We start from the raw sequence: 20,451 nt of genomic DNA on the forward strand, positions 1-20,451 counted from the left end.
CGTCAATTTGCTCACACAAGTTCTGTATACACCATGTATTTCACAGGGTCGTGATTTTCACAAATTCCATGAGTCAGTTACTATTCACAAATTTTGAATTAATATCTACTCTAATCCCGACATGAATGTGATACATACACACATTTCTCTGTCCATTGCTGTACTTCACGATCACAAATTTAACCACTCAGGAAATTGTTGGGAAGTCCTGATTCACAAAAAATTAGCATTGCTATATATATGGTGTATACAGTACACGGTGGCAGTACTTTCACAACGGAATGATATGGAGAGAAAGACAAAACATGGCAAAAAGAGTACATTGTACATTACATACCACACATTGAAAAACAATGCTATGCACAAGTACAGTGATTAAAGTGTCTCCAGGTTAGAAGAGACCTAATTGATCATAATGTGTACTTCTGACGAAATTGATATGTCCTTAAAATATGAGGACCATGAGACGTCGTTACACTGGTAATGATAGTAATGAAAAAAAAAAACCTCAACCAAACTTTAGCAACAACAAGCATTCCAGTCACAAATTCAGAAGTCTTTTAGCTCTGGCAAATTCCAAATTGCTGCATAATAATTGTGGAAGAACTGTTATTAAATATCTTAGGTGAGAGAAAGCATGCTACTTACAGATTCAGTCTTTTTCTTCTTTTTTTAAATCTATTTAACATATTTCCTGTAGCAGTGGCTAACTAATGGTGAGCGAGGCTTTGGTGTGGTGGGGTAAAAAATTTTAGGTATCAATAAGCAAAAGAATTCTGTGAGATGAGCAGTCACACCATACACACTGGTTGTGTTGAATCAAAATGAAGTATTAGCGTATTCAGGAAATCTGGTCCGGTGACTGCGAGGTATCCCCACCCATACTGACGACGAGTTCCCCAGAATTGTCACCGACAACAATCTGATACTGGACGTTATCCTTGATCTCGATGCCTGCCCCCGTCATAGCCCTCTTGATATTGCCTAGAATCTTGTCCAGTTCCTGCTGCTCCAAGTCAGACTCGCACACATCTACCTCTGGCATATTGGCCATGTCCTGAATCTTTACCACACCAGGCTCTACAAGGACAGCTTCCTTTATTTCGTTATCTGCCAAGCAAGTGTGCTTCTTCAATGCTTTCTGATACTTGAAGGTCAAGCCACACACGTTGCACATGAAAGGCTCCACACCGGCATGTATGATGAGTTTGTGCCTACGCACGCTGGTCATGCGGGAGAACCTGGCGTCACAGATGTCACACTGGTGCAACTTTTCACCCGTATGGCTGACAAGGTGGTTTTTTAGACTGCCAGACTGGGTGAAGCGCTTCCCACACTCCCCACACTGGTAGGGGCGGTCCCCTGTGTGGATGCGCATGTGGACCTCCAGCTGCTGCTTCTTGTCAAACATCTTCTCGCACACCTGACACTTGATGCGCTTCCCACCGTGTGCCACGCAGTAATGCTTCAGCATCCGTCGGAAATGCCGAAACATCTTGCCGCAATGAGCGCAGAGAAATGCTGCTGGCTTCGACTCGGACTGCTTGCTGGGATTGTGCTTCCTGCTGTGGGTTCGAAGTGAACTTGCCTGTTTGAATGCCTTGTGGCATATTTTGCACACAAAGTTCCTTTCACTCGTATGGACCACCATGTGCGTTTGAAGAGAAGCCCTCAGAGGAAACTTCTTCCCACATAACTTGCACTTAAACTTCTTGTCGGCACTGTGGATGAGACGATGGCGCCTGAGAAGGTCTTTCTTGGCAAATGTTTTGTTGCAATCGCTGCATTGCAGAGGCTTCTCTCCAGTGTGTGTGCGGATGTGTTCAACCAATAAGTGACGCCGCGTAAATATCCTCTCGCAGTGTGTGCATTTGAATTCTTTTGGTGCCGATCGCAAACATCGGTGTCTCTCCAGGTACCTGGCATACATGAATGACTTGTTGCAGACCTCACAGGTGTAGGGTCGGATCTGGGTGCAAATGTTCCGCCCAATGTGGTTCTGAAGACAACGCTTGGTTTTGAATTGCTTCTGACAATTCTGGCACGCATGTGGCCGGCCCACTGTGTGTGTTTCCATGTGTTCACGCAGTGTTGACTTTAATCTGAAACCCTTGTTGCATTGACTGCAGATGTACGGTTTCTTGTTTGTATGTGTTTTGATGTGCTGGTAAAGATTTTTCTTTTTGTGAAAAATTTTGCCACACTGCTCACATATGAAAGTTTCATGACATTCACTGTCTGCATTTTTATGCGTTTCTGGTTGACCTTCAGCCTCAGGTTTTGCTGATTCTGACAGTGTAGCTGATTTGTCTTCCCTAGGTGAAACACGAACCTCATCTTCCTCACATTGTGTTACCTCTTCAACTTTTGTTTCAGGGAGGAGCTTGACATTAGACTTGGACTCAACATCCATTTGAGAAAACTCATGATTTTGCTCTTTGATTCTAGTGCGCTTATCGCAGATTTTAGAATTTTTGTGCTTACGAAGAATGCGTGCCTGCTTAAACTTGGACCCACATCTTTCACACTCATGAGGTTTGTCACTGCGATGGGTTGTTTCATGATCTATTAACGTGATTCTCTGGCGGAACCTACGGCCACATGTTTTGCACTCAAAAGGGCGTTCATCAGTGTGAATACGTCTGTGTACCACGTACTGACTTCCTGTCTTGAAACGTTTGTCACAAAACTCACATTGATACATGTCTTGGTAGGGAACACCTCTCGAAATTAGAGGCTCTAGTATCTCGCCTTTCCCAGAAGCATCTACAGGAACTTTGACAAGGCGCTCACGAAACTGTATTAACGTGCCTTTCTTCATCTCCTTCTCACCTGTATGAAATTTTGCATGTCGCTTTAAGCTCCTGAGCTGAGTGAAAGTCTTTCCACACTCCTTGCATTCATGTTGTTCATTGGCATGGGTGTTCATGTGTCCAACCAGAGCACTGTGCTGAGTGAATCTGCGCTCACACAAAGTGCACACGTACGGTCGCTCTCCTGTGTGCCTCCGTTGATGTACCAGCAAAACCTGATGGTTTACAAAGGTTTCCTGACAAATATCACACCTTGCTTTCTCCCTCGATCTTCCTGCTTTTTTCAACTGATCCTTCTGCGTTGCATTCGGCTCCTGGTAATCCAGATCACAGTCATCACTACCAGTACCATCCCTTACGTCTGCACCTTCTACCCCACCAGTTCTCTGACCATCTCCATCTCCTCGGACCTGCTTCTTTAAACTGTTTCTCCTACTGCAGACATGCACACTGAGCCCTCCACGAGTCACAAATTTCTTGCCACATTTCTCACACTCCAGCATGGCATCCGCATCGCCAGGCACGACCTGTACTCTCCTACGATTCATCCTGCGTTGAGGCTGCTTCAGGCTGGCGTTGCCGTTACCCTCCATTTTGAGGTCTATCCCTACATGTATTCAGCTCGCGAGTCCTCTAACATGTCCTAATCACTTGGAGATGTTCATGCTGACCTCCATATGCGTGGCGCTGGACAGAAAGGAAGCAGACAGTGCAAATACCATGTGACTGCTGGGTATGTGAACAATTTTTTTCATGATATGGCTCGTATTCCATCAGGACATACTGTTATATGTGCCATGACGTCACAATGAATCATACTGGCATTTTGTTTTTTTCTTTTCTTACGTTGAATCACTTAATTCCTCAAAGGTTTTGACGTATGAAAAAAAAAAGGCCCTCTAACAAAGTTTTGTGAGTTCAGTTGCACAAGAGAGGGATGTAGACATCATATGCACCTAATTGATTTGTAAAGATTAAAAGATGCAGTGCTGCTACTAATTTCAAATTTTCTTTTCGATTTCAAATATGAAACATGCAAAACCCTATCATTTATTGTCACATCCCAAGTTAAGATCGATTGTCCCTCAAATTATGCAGGAATATGACATTGTCATCGATTCGTAAAGACTTCTGAACTGTGCCAAGTGCTGTTTGTTCATTCGCAAAATGCATCAAGCCACAATGTACATGTAACATACAATGTACCTCACCCAAACATAATCAACCTATGAGTGAACATACACTGTACATTACTGTATATTACACAAAGAAACAAAGTAAAAACTACATTAGCAGGATGTGTTTAATCAAACTTACAATGCATGAATGGGAAGAAGTACACATCTTTAAAACTGCAATGTATCATAATCACCAAGGAGATAATTCTCCTTGTTTGATGTAATTTCATTGGATAAATTACAATCATGATGTTGCACTTATTGATATGCAGAACCAAGTTAGGTACGTCATGGACGTAAATTAGTACCAAACAAATCAACCATAGGAAAGTGATACCTACAAACATAAAAAAATTTAAAATTAATGTTTTAACAAATATATTCCCTTGTTACACATGGATTGATGAAAGCCATTACAACTTTAGTACATCTGATCATGTCAGAGACATACCCAAATTTGTTTTTAGATCACGGACTGTGGCTATGCATTGGAGTATTGATGCACAAAATATTTAAATACCAGTGTATGTATCAAGCTCCTTTAGCTAGCCTTGGAATTTGTTTCAAAACTGCAGACACTAGGATAGTGTGCATAATTTTTCAGTAAACCGTCCACGTAATTTCACTCATCAATGAATTTCTGGTAGATCAGTACCTTACAATCACGTAAACTGTTTTCAACTTGTAAAATCCAGACTGTAATCTTAAATCTAATGGTAATTATCTGCAAGTACCAGAGTATTAATCATCATTCCAAGCTTTACAGACTCTCTCTCATTCAGATCTTTTTTCCTTTCCTTTTTTTTTCTCTTCTAAAAAATGCTTCTGATTCAAAAGAAAAATCTAATGACTTTAGTTATAAACCTGTTCCACCCGCAAGTGTCAGACAGCCATTATTGCCCACAAACGAGTTTCTGTATGCCCATCGACAGAGAATCCCCCTGTGTGAAGGCAGTCAAGTGGTATACTTATCCCCTTTCCATGGTGAAAGGCATGTGCCATCAAACAAAGCAAAATATCCAGCGGACGTTAGGTATGCACAGAGTATGTGCTGATGGGCTTACTAACTAGTGAGCTCAGCCTTGATGGCTGTGTGCGACTTCATACGAGTTTTATAGCAAAACAAGTGCACCACTATGTTGGAAAAAGGTAAATTAGATAAAAATACACATGGTATGGTACAGAAAAAGAACCAGATATTGAAAGAAGAAACTCTTATCTTTTGATCAAAGTCACTTTTCTGGTCAGCATAATACAAATAAACATAAATTTAGTCCATGAATGCAGACACTCTTGTCAACATTTTGGGAACCTGGTATACTAGTACCTAGGTTCCCATAAGGAACAGGTTAATAAGCTGTGTAGACCCTCAGTGCATATGAAAGTCTCTTTGTAGCTGAATATCATGCATTGTATGCAAAGTTGTTACGGTGCATAAACATCTCAACAGTAGTATCCAGTAGCAGAAAACCTTCTAGAAAATTTGCCTGTTTTTTTTTTTTTTTCATGACCTGAAATATGATATGCTCACACTACAGGCAAGTCCCGTCATAATGAAGTTGTCGGTAATGGCAGTTTTCCTTCAGTATATCAAAATTTCATTATAGTCAAGCAAATAAAGTATGATAGGATGTACTGTATAGATGATAGTTTTGGGACTTGAATTTTACTCAGTTGTATCTATAATTTTGTTATAGCTGTGTTTGTTATAATAGGCATGCACTTGTATAACAGTGACATTTGTGACTTTGGCAAAATCTTGAATTGTACAACTTCATAAAGTTCAAAATTTACAAGTTTCCAGCTACACAGTACTTTGAAAAGAAAAGTAAAAAGGAGATCTTCCTACATTGTACTTCCTGATGATACATTGTACGCCACTGTTTCATGGTGGCAAAAATGTGTACACATTAGGCACTAGTGCTACAGTGTACAATGTACTCCTGTTATAAACAAACACAGTACAGACAAAATTCTGGTTACAATGAAGTAAAATATTCAGGCCGCAACATTATCCACTTTATGTATTTCTATTGTTTATTTATTCAGTTAAAACAAAATTTTGATATAACGAACGAAAATTGCCGGTCCGAAGGACTTCTTTATAATGTGAGTCCACTGTACCCGACTATTAAAAATGTCTTTTGCACAAATTTGCTGGTGGCCCCCTTAAAATCATGAAGCAGATACAACTTCTTCATGATGATCCACTGCTGCATCACAACAGCCATGACCATTTCATCATCACCCTGTTCCTCAATCTGCCTTTGGATGTGGATCGCTTGTACACTCTGATCGAGTTCCTCCTGGTGAGGGTTCTGGATGACATGGAGAATGTTGCCCTCTTCATCGTGTCCAATGATGACTTCCATGCCGGGGTCTCTCACATGAATCACCACCTCTGCCACCTGATCCTGAGGGGCTATGCCATTCACAGCTTCTGTTATGGCAGAGTCACCCGTTTCTGCTTCCTCAGAGGCTTCGTTTATTGCCTGCTCGATGTCCTCAAGAATGTCTGTCAGGACCTTCTGTTCAGGGTCAACGGTGCCATGGACTAGCTCATGCTTTTTTGAGGGCTTTGTAGTACTTGAAGGTTGCACCGCACTGCCCACATATGTGAGGCTCAATGCCATGATGAATGATGAGTTTGTGCTTCGAAGACTCTTCATGCGTAGGAACTTCACATCACAGAGGTCACACTTGAATTTTCTTTTCTCTCGTGTTGGGAAAGCATGTGATCTTTTAAGCCACCAGACTGCGAGAAACTCTTGCCAGCATTTGTCGCACTCATAGGGTTTTTTCACCAGTGTGAACTCTCATGTGAATTTCCAGCTGCTTTGCTCTATCAAACTGCTTGTCACACAAATTGCATGGGAAGCGTTTTACACCCATTAACTTCACAAAAGTGCCTCATAAGCCTCTTCAGGTGGTGATAAACCTTGCCACAGTTGGCACATAAGTATGATGTCTTGCTAGCAGCCCTTCAGCACCATGCACATTCTGCTTGTGGGCTACTAATGCCTTTGACCGAGAGCAAACTGCTTTTCACATTCATCACACTGCAAATGTCTTTCTTTCTGAATGGGTACCTTCATGATATTTGAGTGTACTGTTGTGAGCAAATTTCTTACCACAGTGTTTACACTTGTATTTCTTTTCTCCAGTGTGAACACGCTGATGTAGCCTGTAATTTGCAATCTTGGCAAAGGTTTTACCACACAACTCACATGCAAAAGGCCTCTCCCCTGTGTGCACGACGCAAATGTTCTATCAAACGATCCTTGCGCTCGTACATCTTACCACAATCTCCGCATGAAAACATTTTCACTGGTGTGTTGAGACACCTGTGGGTTGTCAAAAATCGCTGATACATAAATGTTTTTCCACATGTTTGACACACATAAGGTCTTAACCCCTGTACAGGAGTTTCTCCCTGCATGGTTTTGCAAGCATCTTTGAGTTTTGAATTTCTTGTTGCAGTTGTCACAAGCATAAGGCTTTTCTGTTGAGTGAGTCTTCATGTGTTCTCTTCAAATAACTTGCCAGTCTAAATCTCTTACCCACATTTGCTGCAACTGAAAGAAGGATTTTCTGAGTGCTTGCAAATATGCTGAATGAGATCACTTTTCTCTATAATCTTTTTTTCCACAATGAAGAGAAGCATTGACTTCACCAGATCCAATATCTGCTTCCCTTTGATTACCATCGTGTTCCAGTTTTCTTAATGCTTGTCGCTCACCACCCTCATCCATAGTTTCATCGAGTCCTAGAAAATCACTCTTTTCTGTATAACTTTCACTGTTACCCACTTGCTCTTTCTTCTCAGGATTCCTGGGCCGCCCTCTCTTTCTAATTCCTGCAGCTTCTCTGAATCCTCGCTAGCACAACAATCTTCAATGCCTGGGTGTCTGCGAAGGCTTTTGGCCATTGTGAACTGCTCTCCCGCAATCTTCACAAACAGAAGTCTGCGACTCAAAATGAGTTGCCTTGTGCCCGTGGAGGTGGCTGAGCTGCTTAAAAGCTCTTCTCACATATGTCACACTCGGAACGGGCCGCTCATTAGTGTGGATGCGCACATGAACAGTCAGCTCAGAGAGCTCGCTTGAATTGCTTTTTACAGTAGTGACACTCATACACCTCAACATATACCCTTTCTTTCCCATCACCGACTGCCATTTTCTTTGTCCCCCATCAGCTGCAAGGACACGAAGATCTTCTTGTAGTTTCTGTTAACCATTTTTCGCTTCATCACTTTATCTCCAGTGTGGAAGAGCATATGCCGCTGAGCTCCTGGCCTGAGTGAACTTGTATCCACATATTGAACACTCATGCTTCTCTCCAGCATGTGTGTCAAGGTGAAACTGCAGGGCACTCCTCTGGGTGAAGTTCTTTTCACATAGGGGTACACTGATATGGACGCTCTCCAGTGTGCAATCGCTTATGTACATTTAAGGTGTACTTGTCAACAAAAACTTTTGCCACATATCTTACATACTTTTCTTGGCTTCTTATTAGGTGCCCACATTCTGTCATCTTCTGCATGTTCTTTACTATCTTCTTCCAGGTCACTCTCCCCTGATTTCGCTATGCAGGAAGCAGACAGCAGGTGCCTTCTGAGGCTGCCTGCTCTTGGTGAAGGCATGTCCACATGTATTGCACTCCAGGGATTGTTGTGATTTTTTTGGTGCTGCTTGTTTGTCCTTGACTACAGGTGAGCAACGCCATGCCGCAATATCAGTCTTGCTTTGTACTTTGCGGGCAGACTTAATCACTTTAGCAGGCGACCTACTGACTACTTGGCAAGACTGGAGGGGACCTTGTGATTTGCAAGCTGGTGCTTTACCTGGAGTTACTGTAACCAGAGATAATGGCTGGGCTTCCTTGGAGAGATGTGGAGACTTCTATGGAGTCATCAAGGAACCTTGCAGGGAGCCTTCGATTAGTCCTCTGTGATCTCCGGAAAGGAGTTGGCGAGTCCATGGCTGGTGGACATGGATGCAAAACTTGGTGGGCTGCAGTGACTGCAAGAGTAAAAAATAAAATAAAATGCACTGTACCCAAATGTCACTGCAAAAGACACTGATATTCAATACAAAAGATTAATGTTGTTCATGTAACTGTTATTTCTTTCTTCTCTAATCGCATAGTGTATTTTACAACTTGGTAATGTTCATGTTAAGCGGATGCTCTGAGACAAATCAATGATGGATATACAAGATATGTTTGAAACAGTGATCATGAATATCAACACATGTAAAATTTTGGCTCCTTGATCGGACAAATTATATATCACTACATCTGTCAGATGCATCAATACTGCCAGGGAGACAAAAATGTCAGATACATACAGTTGTAGTATACTTACAGCTGTATGCTGAACACTGGGGTACTAGAAAGTTTACTACTTTCTCAAATCTACCAATGTCTTTACAATGTACATGTATCACAGGGCAGCCGAAATCAGAAGAGATGATTTTGTTACCTGAACAGAATACAGTTTACCTGAAAGGGAATGTTGAACTTTGCACTAAATGTTGACTGCTCTTTGCTCATGGCGGGAAGCACACAAATACTCCTCTAGGCTCAACATTATACAACCTGACAAATTACCTTTGCCAACTTTAACTTCTATAATGTACACATAAGACCTGAATATTACTTAAACTGTTTCCCACTGGCATGACTTGGAAATTTAGCAGGAACTCTTCAGCTTACTGTCTATAAAATGTGATCACACTTGAAATTCATACCAGAACTGTACTGCCAAAATGCCTGAAACTTTGGTCAATGTAAAATTTAAATAAAATGCACTGATACATAAGTTGCATGTAGGATGTACCAGTTTGAACAGCAGTAAATCATAACTATGACAATAGAATTGAAAATATTAGCATGCATAGTCTATTTAACAAGTGGTATCATCATGTCTCTTAGCATATGCAGCATATTTACCATGTGAACGAGAAAACTGCTAATGTGATTTACAGCCTCAGGAAAGTATTCTCTGGCTTTAATGTGATTCAAGCTGGAGCAGTTTATTCCACATGGAAATAGAAGAAGGCACATGTACAGTTGTGTATGACTGACCAGTAAAACTGACATCTACATCTTACATATTGTACATTTTCTAACTTGAACTATGGACAAAGACTAGTGGAAGCAGCACACTGTACAAATATCAATTATTTTGGTGAAATGGAGCAGCAGATTTTATAATGCTATGAAACAGAATACTGCCTGATAATACAATGCAAATTATAAATCTATTTGATTGTACTGCTAAAAAGTTAGTCACACTACAAACATTCTGATTAAAATTGAAGGAACAAATGACTGGCTTGGGATTATTTGAAGTACAATCACTTGAAAGAAAAGACCTCCTATACATGTACCGGGTGTCCAAAAACAAGCGGAACTGTGGATTTTCAGTACCTTGCGCTCTATAAGTGATTTATTTTTTGACATTATTAGAAAGAGCATCTTCTGCAGAAGACAATGATACCAAAATCATTAAATTTGGTTCATTATTTTTCAATTCTACGCCAACTTCTGTAAATGCAGTTATTCTGAAATTTCGCCAGATTTTTGCGACTTATGAGATAATAATTTGGATGCAACACGAGTTCCATACGGTGAATTGTGTAAGCTCGTTGATCCATGTCAACAAAAGCTACAGCTTTCACATTGGATGAGCACACACACACACAGACACACAGACACACACACTGTTTTTTCCTGACCCGTGCCCAATGTGAAAGCTGTATCTTTTGTTGACATGGATCACCGAGCTTACACAATATTCATCGTATGGATCGCGTGTCGCGCTCAAATTATTATCTCTTAAGTCACAAAAATCCGGCGAAATTTGAAAATGACTGCATTTACAGAAATTGGTGTTTTGAATAAAAAGTACTGAACCAAATTTAATGATTTTGGTATCATTGTCTTCTGCGGAAGATGCTCTTTCTAATGATGTCAAAAAATATATCACTTTTAGAACGCAAGGTACTGGAAATCCATTGTTCCGCTTTTTTTGGGACACCTGGTATAGCCCCCCCCCCCCCCCCCCCCCCATATTGGAATACAGCAGAAGTGGAAATTTTCATGGTGTGGAAACTTTTGCACACTTCGTGCAACCAGAAACCAACAGGAAAATAAAAATATAAATATTTTTGCATGTCATATCTAATCTGATAATCATGTCTTATTCAATGAATGACTTGATTGGAATTACCAGTAAAACATTCACGATTCATCTTACCCAGCCCACCAGCCATGCGTGAAAAATTACTGGTGCAAAAATATCAACTTTTACAAGGTTCCAGCACTGCACACTGGCAACGGTCCAACGGTCCGAACCAGTAAAATTTACTGTGGGACCAGTAACTTTTCCAGGAATGGACAGTACAAAATGGAAAAAACTGGGTACCTACTGCTGGTCTGAAAAGACAGGTCGGACCAGAAGCAAAAAATGGGTTAGTTAGTGTGCAGCCATGTTGCAGTACCACTTTTCACTGCCCTACTTTTTAACAGGGTAGGGAACGCTTCGGCCTTAGCGTTCGGGCTGGGTGTTCGCAACGGGCTGGTACTGGTAGTGGTACACTACACTGTCACTGTCACTGGTCGCAGTGTACCTTCAGCCTATGTCTAGATGTCTAGTCTAGACTCTGCTACTGTACTAGTGCCGTGCCAGTGTCGCGTATTAAACGCTGTACACAAGCGCCTACCACTGACATGTCACGCACGACACTGCCTCTGGTCGGTGTACGTTGACTAAGTACTATGTATAAAAGCGTAAGTTACTATTCAGTATTCTACACACAGGTTAAAGGACAAGTACACCTTCATATACATAAGGACTGAGAGAAATGTAGCAATATTAGCAGAACACATCAGTGAAAGTTTGAGGAAAATCGGACAATCCGTTCAAAAGTTATGAATTTTTTAAGTGTCTGTGCAGACACTGCTGGATGAGAAGACTACTACAGTGTATGATGTCACATGCGTACAATGTTGAATATTATAGGGGACTATGAATCCCTCACCATTACCTCTGAAAACAAGATTAATCATCATCATCTTTGAGACCATCTCCAGGATCTGCGGTTCGCCATTTTGAACATATCACAAAAAAACCCCAAAAAAAAAGATCTGCGCATGTGCGAATAAATATTCATTTCAGTTCTCAGCTAGCCGTCCAGGCTTTTTTTTTCCACACGCATACATTGTGTATTATAATATGTGGCAAGAGTTCCTTTTGAGACAGCCACCCAAAAGTGAGTGCGTGCATCTGTGCGTATCGCAAGCAAGGTCAGGCTAGTTTAGAGTTGTACAGATCTGCACTTATTTAGTAAAATAGTACTAGTGTGATTGGGGTGGCTGTCTCAAAAGGAAGTCTTTCCTAATATGTACTATGTTTTATCCAAACACAATTGACAGCAAGGCTGTTCTAACTGTAAGTTGTACTGCAGTAGTACAATACGAAGTGTGGAAGGAATAAAACTTCACTGAGCTCTTAACACAGATCATATTGTAAATCGTTTTCCGCACCTCTGATTGTAACACATTATCATTAAATGTAAGTAAATTTATCTTATCTAACAGTAACAGTAGAGTAAAATATCCTGTTTGCGGCAGTTTAAGCATTGTTAAGGGTTTTTCTACCTTGTAAACAAATCAGGCAAATTATTTTCAACAATTTCATAAATCATATTCATTGACAAGATTATTCATTGACGCAATTGCTTTCATAAAAATCGTTTACCATTGACAAACGCAGTTTTCATGATTTACCAGGGCAAAACCCGGCACAATTTTCGCCGATAAGGGCGATATGCGCCGTAGTAGCTCTGCTTGCGGCACGATGTACAATCCCTATGCAATACACGCGTGCTCCGCGATCTTTAGCTGAACGCCTTCACATGTCTCGCGAACATTGCGAAAGCACGTGAAAATAGCGGGCGCACATGCACTGGCTGCAAACAGGATCGCAATTCTGGCGGTGTTGTTGATGTCTTTCTCGTGTTTTTCTAATTTGTTTCGACGGTTACATCCACTTTCTGAACAAAAATCGGCTCGCGAAAACTATATTTTACGAGAGGATATGTTTTCAAAATCCATAAACATCTGGAAAATGACAAAAAATCCAATTTCTTGGACCATTGTTTCTTAACTGTTATGTTAAGAAGTACCGAAAAATTTTTTTTGGATGCGATATGTTGTCATTTAGGTGAGAAAATTTCACTTTTGTCAGAGATTGTGCCCATTTTATCGGTTGGTTTTTGTTGATTGGTAGTGTGTTAGTATATGTGCAGTGTGCATGTAACAGTGCAATGCTGTGTTTAGCGGTATATTACCGAGTATGTTGTACCTGCCGCGAACAGCTGCACGGCCGCATACTGCCGCAGTTACTCTATAGCTATGAATTTCAGTGTAAAACCCTGTATCTTGGTCTCTGGCCACCTAACCCCGGGACGCTTCTTGTACACAGTTATACTGTGGGAGCATCCTGAGTCAATAGTATACAAATAATACACAGGTGAGAGTGCGTTAGTGGAGATGTAGCGCACTCTCGGGTATTTACAATGTAGTGCAACATGCACGAGGCGAAGCCGAGTGCATGTTTCACAATTGTAAATACCCTACATCTCCACTAACGTCATGAACTCAAACCTGTGTATTATTTGATTTATAAAATGGGTCGAAAACTAACAGCATTTTTCATGTACCTTTGTGGGTCAATACCAGTCAGCTACATGTAGCACTCGCTCAAAAGTCAAGATGTCCGAAGTTGTTCGTCCCAAACATTTACGCACGGCACGTCGCACTCGGAAATCCCGCACATATAAGTACTGTACGTATAAGAGTAGACGTACGCGGTATACGGCACATGTTATGCACAAGAAAGGCCGGCTGGCAGCCCGAACTAGACGTTGTTTACAGGATTGACAGCGCGTATAGTAGAGCGCGACGCACTTGTAACAACTGATCGAGTGTGCACTGCTAGTGTAAACATTGTGACGTCAGTGACTTTAAAGGGAAGCAGTCCTGAGATTTTCACTGTACTGATAATTAAGAAGAGTAAAAAATATAACCTTTCACCAATTTATACGCGTGGACATCAAAAATTGTCTCCGTACACAATTTTTAAAAAATAATTCCTGCAAGCGATCATGAAAGAGCCTGCCAAAAGGTGCAACGTCATTGATGCCCTACTCTCAAGTTGACAGCCGTGCCTCAAAAAACCAATTTAAGTGTTCAAAATGATCATATCTGAATTTTTCATAAAATGTGACAATATGTGGTTTTATTATTTCAAACAAAATATTTCAAGCTTATTTGTATATACAATTAATATAAAAATAAATAGTAAACATGTATTTATAAATAACTAGGGATGACGAGCAGAACACCGCTGGAAAGAGTTGTGCATCGATGACGTATGACTCTCTGCCAAGACTTGCTCATTTGCAGAGTCACACTTTTTTATCCGAAATGTACGAGCTTATTTGGTGATTTGAAAGTTTGTTTTTGATGAAAGTAGTTCATTGGAGGTACCAACAACAACATATTTTTTAAAATTTCGTGAGGACTGCGTCCCTTTAAGCTTTTTTGCACGGCCGTGCATGTTAGTAAGAAAATAATGCACGCACACATGACTCATTTCAGCGCTTCCAATTGGCTACATTCTTGAACCCATTTTATAAAGTGCTATATCGGTAAGCTTGAAAAACATACACAGTCTGTCACAGATTTTCGTGGCTCCGTAAGTTACGAATATCACTAGAAAAAAGCTAACTTTTATACTATACATAAGTTTCTTATCTAATTCCTACCATTCGTTCACTTGTTCTTGTTCACACTGGTCCAATGATCTTGAAAAAAAGTTTTTTTTTACAGGTCCATCTCCTAGCTCCCCGTCCCATCCACCATTTTCGAAATCAGTACGCAGCACACTGCGCATGTGCGTATAGATATGCATTAGTGACGTCACCCCACAGAAGTTGAGTAAAGTGCAGTGACATCAAACAGTCTAGCTGCGCGTTGAATGGCAAATGAATGAAACCCTTATACACGTAGTACATTGTACTATGGTCTCGTTTATCGCAAGGCAAATAATCCATATACAATTCAACATGGATATTGCAACAGCTATGCAGGATCAGGAGGTGGAGAGGGAGTTTGAAATGAAATTCAAAAGAGAACAAGAGCAGGTCATGGTGAACACAATTAAAAATCGTGTGTGTGTGTTCCCCTCCCTTTTTAAAATTTCTTTTTCTATCTTTTTTTCCAGTGTTTGAATCATTAACTTCCATCCATTTATTCATTTTCATTTTCATTATTCCTTGATGACAATAAGTTGTTTCTTTTTTTTTAAATCATTTTCTTCCCCTTCTTCGTTGTGCCCAGCTTTGCATCCTACGTGTTTCTCAAAATATTGAGTCGCTCCTCCTTGTAAGGACCTACTCGTGAATATTCATGAGCTGGCGGAGTCACAATGCTTTTAGCCTTCTGACAAGGTCCGCACGGCTGGGATCGCTTCTTTTTTACTCACCCAGAAAGCGACGCAATATACAGTGAGAGGGTTTGCCAACGGTAAGAAGGCCTTGCCATAAAGCTACACTGAATTGACGGCCAGCGCATGCGCACAAATTTCAAATCCATTGACTGTGTAAGATGTCGTTCTCCCAAGTTTCTCTCGACCGAGTCACATTAACTCGTCAATTCGAACAGAAAGGGACTATTAGCAGAACCAAAAGTTGAACGCAGTCTATCGTCAACATTACAACTTCACCTGTAAGTCTTCATATTACAGAATTTTTTCAATTTCATATTGATTTTTAGCCGCTATACTGCATCTGTCATGATCCTGTCTGCTACAATGCGCAGCCCCAACACTGCGCGTTGGGGCTGGTTGCAGTTACTGGCCACCAAAATACTGAGCCATATCAGGTGGTACATCAATAGTCATATATAGATAGGGGGAAATTACGGAATACCGGCTAAATTAGCATATATATTAGTGCGTATAAGAGCCGCCGGAGGCTCTCCCTTAGAGATGAATTTTAGCCCGAAGGGCTGAAATTCATCTTTCCCGTCGTCTGGGGCCCCCCAAAAGCCCGGGAACGGAACGGCCGTCACAAAGTAGGATGACCACACAATTTTTATGAAAATTGAGTGGTTTCAGAGGAAAACTGCTCTAAATCAAGATAACTCGAGTAAATCGTTGATAAAGAAAATTGAGCCAATTTTGACGGAACTACTTTAAACTTGATGACGTCATCACAGCTGACATCCACCTTCCTTCATCTCTTTTCGACACAAGTCAGTCATGATCAATCACACTACACTAGTTTGGCAAGGCAGCGCGTATACGCGATTTGTCCAGAGACAATTGCGCGCTCAACTGCTATACGTATTGTGCACTGTACTAGTAAACATGCGCGCGTTATGCAGACTCAATACGCGCTACCACTGCCACAAGTACGCACAAGCTGTTGTGTATGGATGATGTGTAGTGCATGCATAGAGTCAACATGGTGGACTGTCAAGCGCACCCACACAGTGCGTATTAAAGCTCTACCGTAAGCTAGCACCAGCAATTAGATAAGTGATTGCTTTGTAGTCTCACCTAAATTTCTATATAGTTTTCCTGTTGTCTACACAGATACGGACTATCGTCAACTCCTAAAGACGTGAGCATACCTCGTAAATTCGGGTAAATTTTAACGGCTAGTCTAGCTAGACTAGCATCGTCAGGATCTAGAACTACCGCGGGTACATCTACATTATTATCGCTATCAGGGGACACCCCCGAAACCCCGGTAAACAACGTATGAATACCACACTTCTCACTGCACAGAGCAAAGACAACACACATAAACAAATGCAATCGTCGACAACCGAATCACGGACCATATCGCAAATCGGGTTGATATTTTAATGGTTGCTATCGGCAAGCGTAATTACGCTCTTTTCAGAGCGATTCGCGCTCTCCGTGATTGGCTAACGGTATTCTGTAATTTACCCATAGATAGGGCTGCAACCTGCAATGCGACCCTGCCCCGACTCGGTATGGGTTGGGGTCGCTGGGCTGGTGCGGTTACACACTGCACGGTAGCGTCGCAGCTCGCAGGTCGAGGTCTGTGTACTGACATAGCCTGTCAATGTCGTCTACACAGTGGAATATGTTCCGCGGAGACTACGTCTCAGTTCGGGAAACCCACTCACAAGGGGGGCCCCTCCTTATAAGTAACCCGTCCCCCTTATAAGTAACCCCGTCCCCCTTATAAGTAACCCCCGGGGCACCCCTTATAAGGAGTCTCCACGCTTTTTTGCAATGCAACGCGAAAATGAAAGGACTGCGGCAATTCGCTTCATTATGTCCATAAAGCTTCACAAGTTTCCTAGTTACTCACGAAATTTGAGCAAAATCGGTTCGAGGCATCATATCTAAAATCATGGATTTAAATGCGATGTCAAATGACCCATGCGAATGCTGAAATGCGAGCGATTACTGGCGTGAGTGTCGCCAGGCGCGGCGGGGCGGCAATGCTTGAGTGCAGACGTGGCGACCGAGTACGAAAGTCTCCGTACTCAGTCGCCACGTCTGCACTCAAGCATTGCCGCACCGCCGCGCCTGGCGACACTCACGCCAGTAATCGCTCGCATTTCAGCATTCGCATGGGTCGTTTGACATCGCATTTAAATCCATGATTTTAGATATGATGCCTCGAACCGATTTTGCTCAAATTTCGTGAGTAACTAGGAAACTTGTGAAGCTTTATGGACATAATCAAGCGAATTGCCACAGTCCTTTCATTTTCGCGTTGCATTGCAAAAAAGCGTGGAGACTCCTTATAAGGGGTGCCCCGGGGGTTACTTATAAGGGGGACGGGGTTACTTATAAGGGGGACGGGTTACTTATAAGGAGGGGCCCCCCTTGTGAGTGGGTTTCCCGAACTGGTCTGGCTTCATCATGGAATCCCCTCACCCCCTCTATGGAGGAGAGCTGCAAAAGCATACATTTAATATATATATTGGCATATAGCCTAGATCTAGATCTATATACATACGATATAACAGTTAAAGATCTTTCTAGACGATTCAAACTCCGCACAGATGGATTTTTCTGTCTACACACAGGATGCTACGAGTGGGACTGAACAAAATTCCCTCGCATCCCTTACTGCATGATGCTGTGCTGCTTGATGCTGTCGCCAGCTATTGTTTAAACGAAGCTCAGGTAATACAACAATTTAGTACAAATGTTTGGGAAGGTCGCATCATCATTATGATAAAACAAAAATATCAAATAAAACTACAAACCGTTGTTCCTTGACGTTTATCGGCTACTTGAAGAGTGTATGTACAGTATATACCAAAAGAAACTTTGCGTTAATCAACATTAACGTTTCATTAACGCAAGCGGTTTCACCTGAATCGTTAGTAACGCAAAGTAACGATCGGGAAAATTAACGTTTGTAGTAACGATGAGTAACGATGAGTAACGATGAGTAACGATGAGTAACGATCCCTCACGCAAATTAACGATGTTTCGTTAAAATTAACGATAGGTAACGCAAGAACTCACACGAGATTTTGGTTTTGTAACGAGACCTGGTGAAAGGACGACGTAGCCCCTGCCGAGTGTAGCGATTTAGCGGAGTCTTTTCGCGAATCGAATCACGATTTCGCGAATGGTTTATTTGCGACCGGCGTCACCAAAAACGCACGCCGGGCCACCAAAAAAAGCCGGATGTTTGCCTTCAGTTTTGAAAATGAACAGCGGTAACTATCGGCTTCGTAAGCTCAGGCCTCGAATTAACCGACGGCCACCGACGGCCATGGCCGTCGGTGCCCCTCTCGTTGGCCGCAATGCCTTTTGTTTTTTGATCAAAGTTACGGCCAAAAAAAAAATGTGCCCTTTTTCTTGAGGCCGTGGTGCCCTTTTAGAATGAAAGTTATTATTCATGACGTATGATATGCCCTTTCTCAAAGTCTCTTTAATAAGCTTGAACAACTTTCCTGATCTCAAATATCATACCTTCAGTTCACTCGCGTCCCGATGTATCTGATTCAAACTCAAAGTATCTTTCCGAGATGTACGAGACGCGACGTGTACGTACATGTACATGTACGCCCGACCGGCTTTTACCGTCCCGACTGCCTCCGCAGCGCAGCGGCCGCGAGTAACGAGTATGTACTAGCTAGGCAGCGCATATTCAGATAGAGTAGAGTGAACTCCAAGTTCACCAAGAAAAAAGAAAAATCCCACGATGCCAAGGGGTGCCAGACTGGGGAATGGGGAGGGATGGAGAGAGAGAGAGAGAGAGAGACCAATCAACAGAAGAAACCGCGCGTACTGGCGCATTCTTGGAGGTCATGAACTGTCTGTCACAGACTAATCATAGCAATCTACACGCGCACGCAAATTCCTTTGCCTTGTGGTTTTGCCAGCCAGCTGTCGGAATGTGCTTTGAAGTTTCATGGCAGCCTGGCCTGGCTGGCCTGAAAGGGTGTCGAGTTTCAATCAATACCTACTGTTGTTTTATTCCTGTTTTAAAAAATGTTGTTTCACCTGATAGAAACGCGGAGATCGGGAATGTGTTACAGCTGTAGGGAAGAGGTTTTTGTTGTGTGTTGCACTTTGTGTGTGTGTGTGTGTGTGTGTTTGTTTTTCTCGGTTTGTTTTTCTTCTTTCTTTTTTCATAAACACCAAACATGCCCTTTCCAATGTGGCCTTGGTGCCCCTCTGACTGGCCTCTTGGAAAAAGTGCCCTTTTCTAAATGGCCTTGCCCCTCCAAAATCCTATTTCGAGGCCTGTAAAAGCTGCTAGATTAAATGTCAGATGTTTGCTCTTAATTTTGGAAATGAATAACGGTAATATTCGACTCCGTATTATACAAAAATAAATGTCGGATGTTTGCTCATACTTTTAGAAATGAATAATGGTAAGATTCAGCTCCGTACGGTGCTGAAATTAATGTCAGATATTTGATTTTGCGTTCGGAAATGAATAGGGATAAAATACGGCTCCGGAAGATGCTGAAATAAATGTCGAATGTTTGCTTTGACGGTCGGATATAAATGATAATGAATTTCAACTCCGTATACGATGATAAAATAAATGCCGGAAGTTTACTTTTACGTTCGAAAGTAAATAATAATAATATTTAGCTCTGGAATATGCTAAAGTAAATGTCGAATTATCCCTTTGGCGTTCGGAAATGAATAACAATAATAATAAACTTCGTACAACGACGAGATAAATGTTGGATGTTTGCTTTTACTTTCGAAAGTGAATAGCAATAACATTCGGCTCCAGAAGATGCTGAAATAAATGTCAGATGATTGTTTTTACGTTCGGAAGTGAATAACAGTAATATTTTGCTCCATACGATGCTAAATAACTGTCGGATGTTTGCTTTTAAATTTCGAAATGAATAACAGTAACATT

General features: G+C 41.6%; 2 pseudogenes; both read right to left on the reverse strand.

Annotated features, from left to right (window-relative positions):
• Positions 1-841: 841 nt before the first annotated feature.
• Positions 842-7,743, reverse strand: LOC139744397 (uncharacterized; annotated as a pseudogene).
• Positions 7,744-7,757: 14 nt separating this feature from the next.
• LOC139744398 (uncharacterized) lies at positions 7,758-8,836 on the reverse strand (annotated as a pseudogene).
• Positions 8,837-20,451: the final 11,615 nt, after the last annotated feature.

This window comes from Diadema antillarum, unplaced genomic scaffold (assembly GCF_040938485.1).
Source record: "Diadema antillarum isolate AM-2024a unplaced genomic scaffold, OU_Dant_1.0 seq00001166_RagTag, whole genome shotgun sequence".
In the NCBI taxonomy this organism is placed as follows: domain Eukaryota; kingdom Metazoa; phylum Echinodermata; class Echinoidea; order Diadematoida; family Diadematidae; genus Diadema; species Diadema antillarum.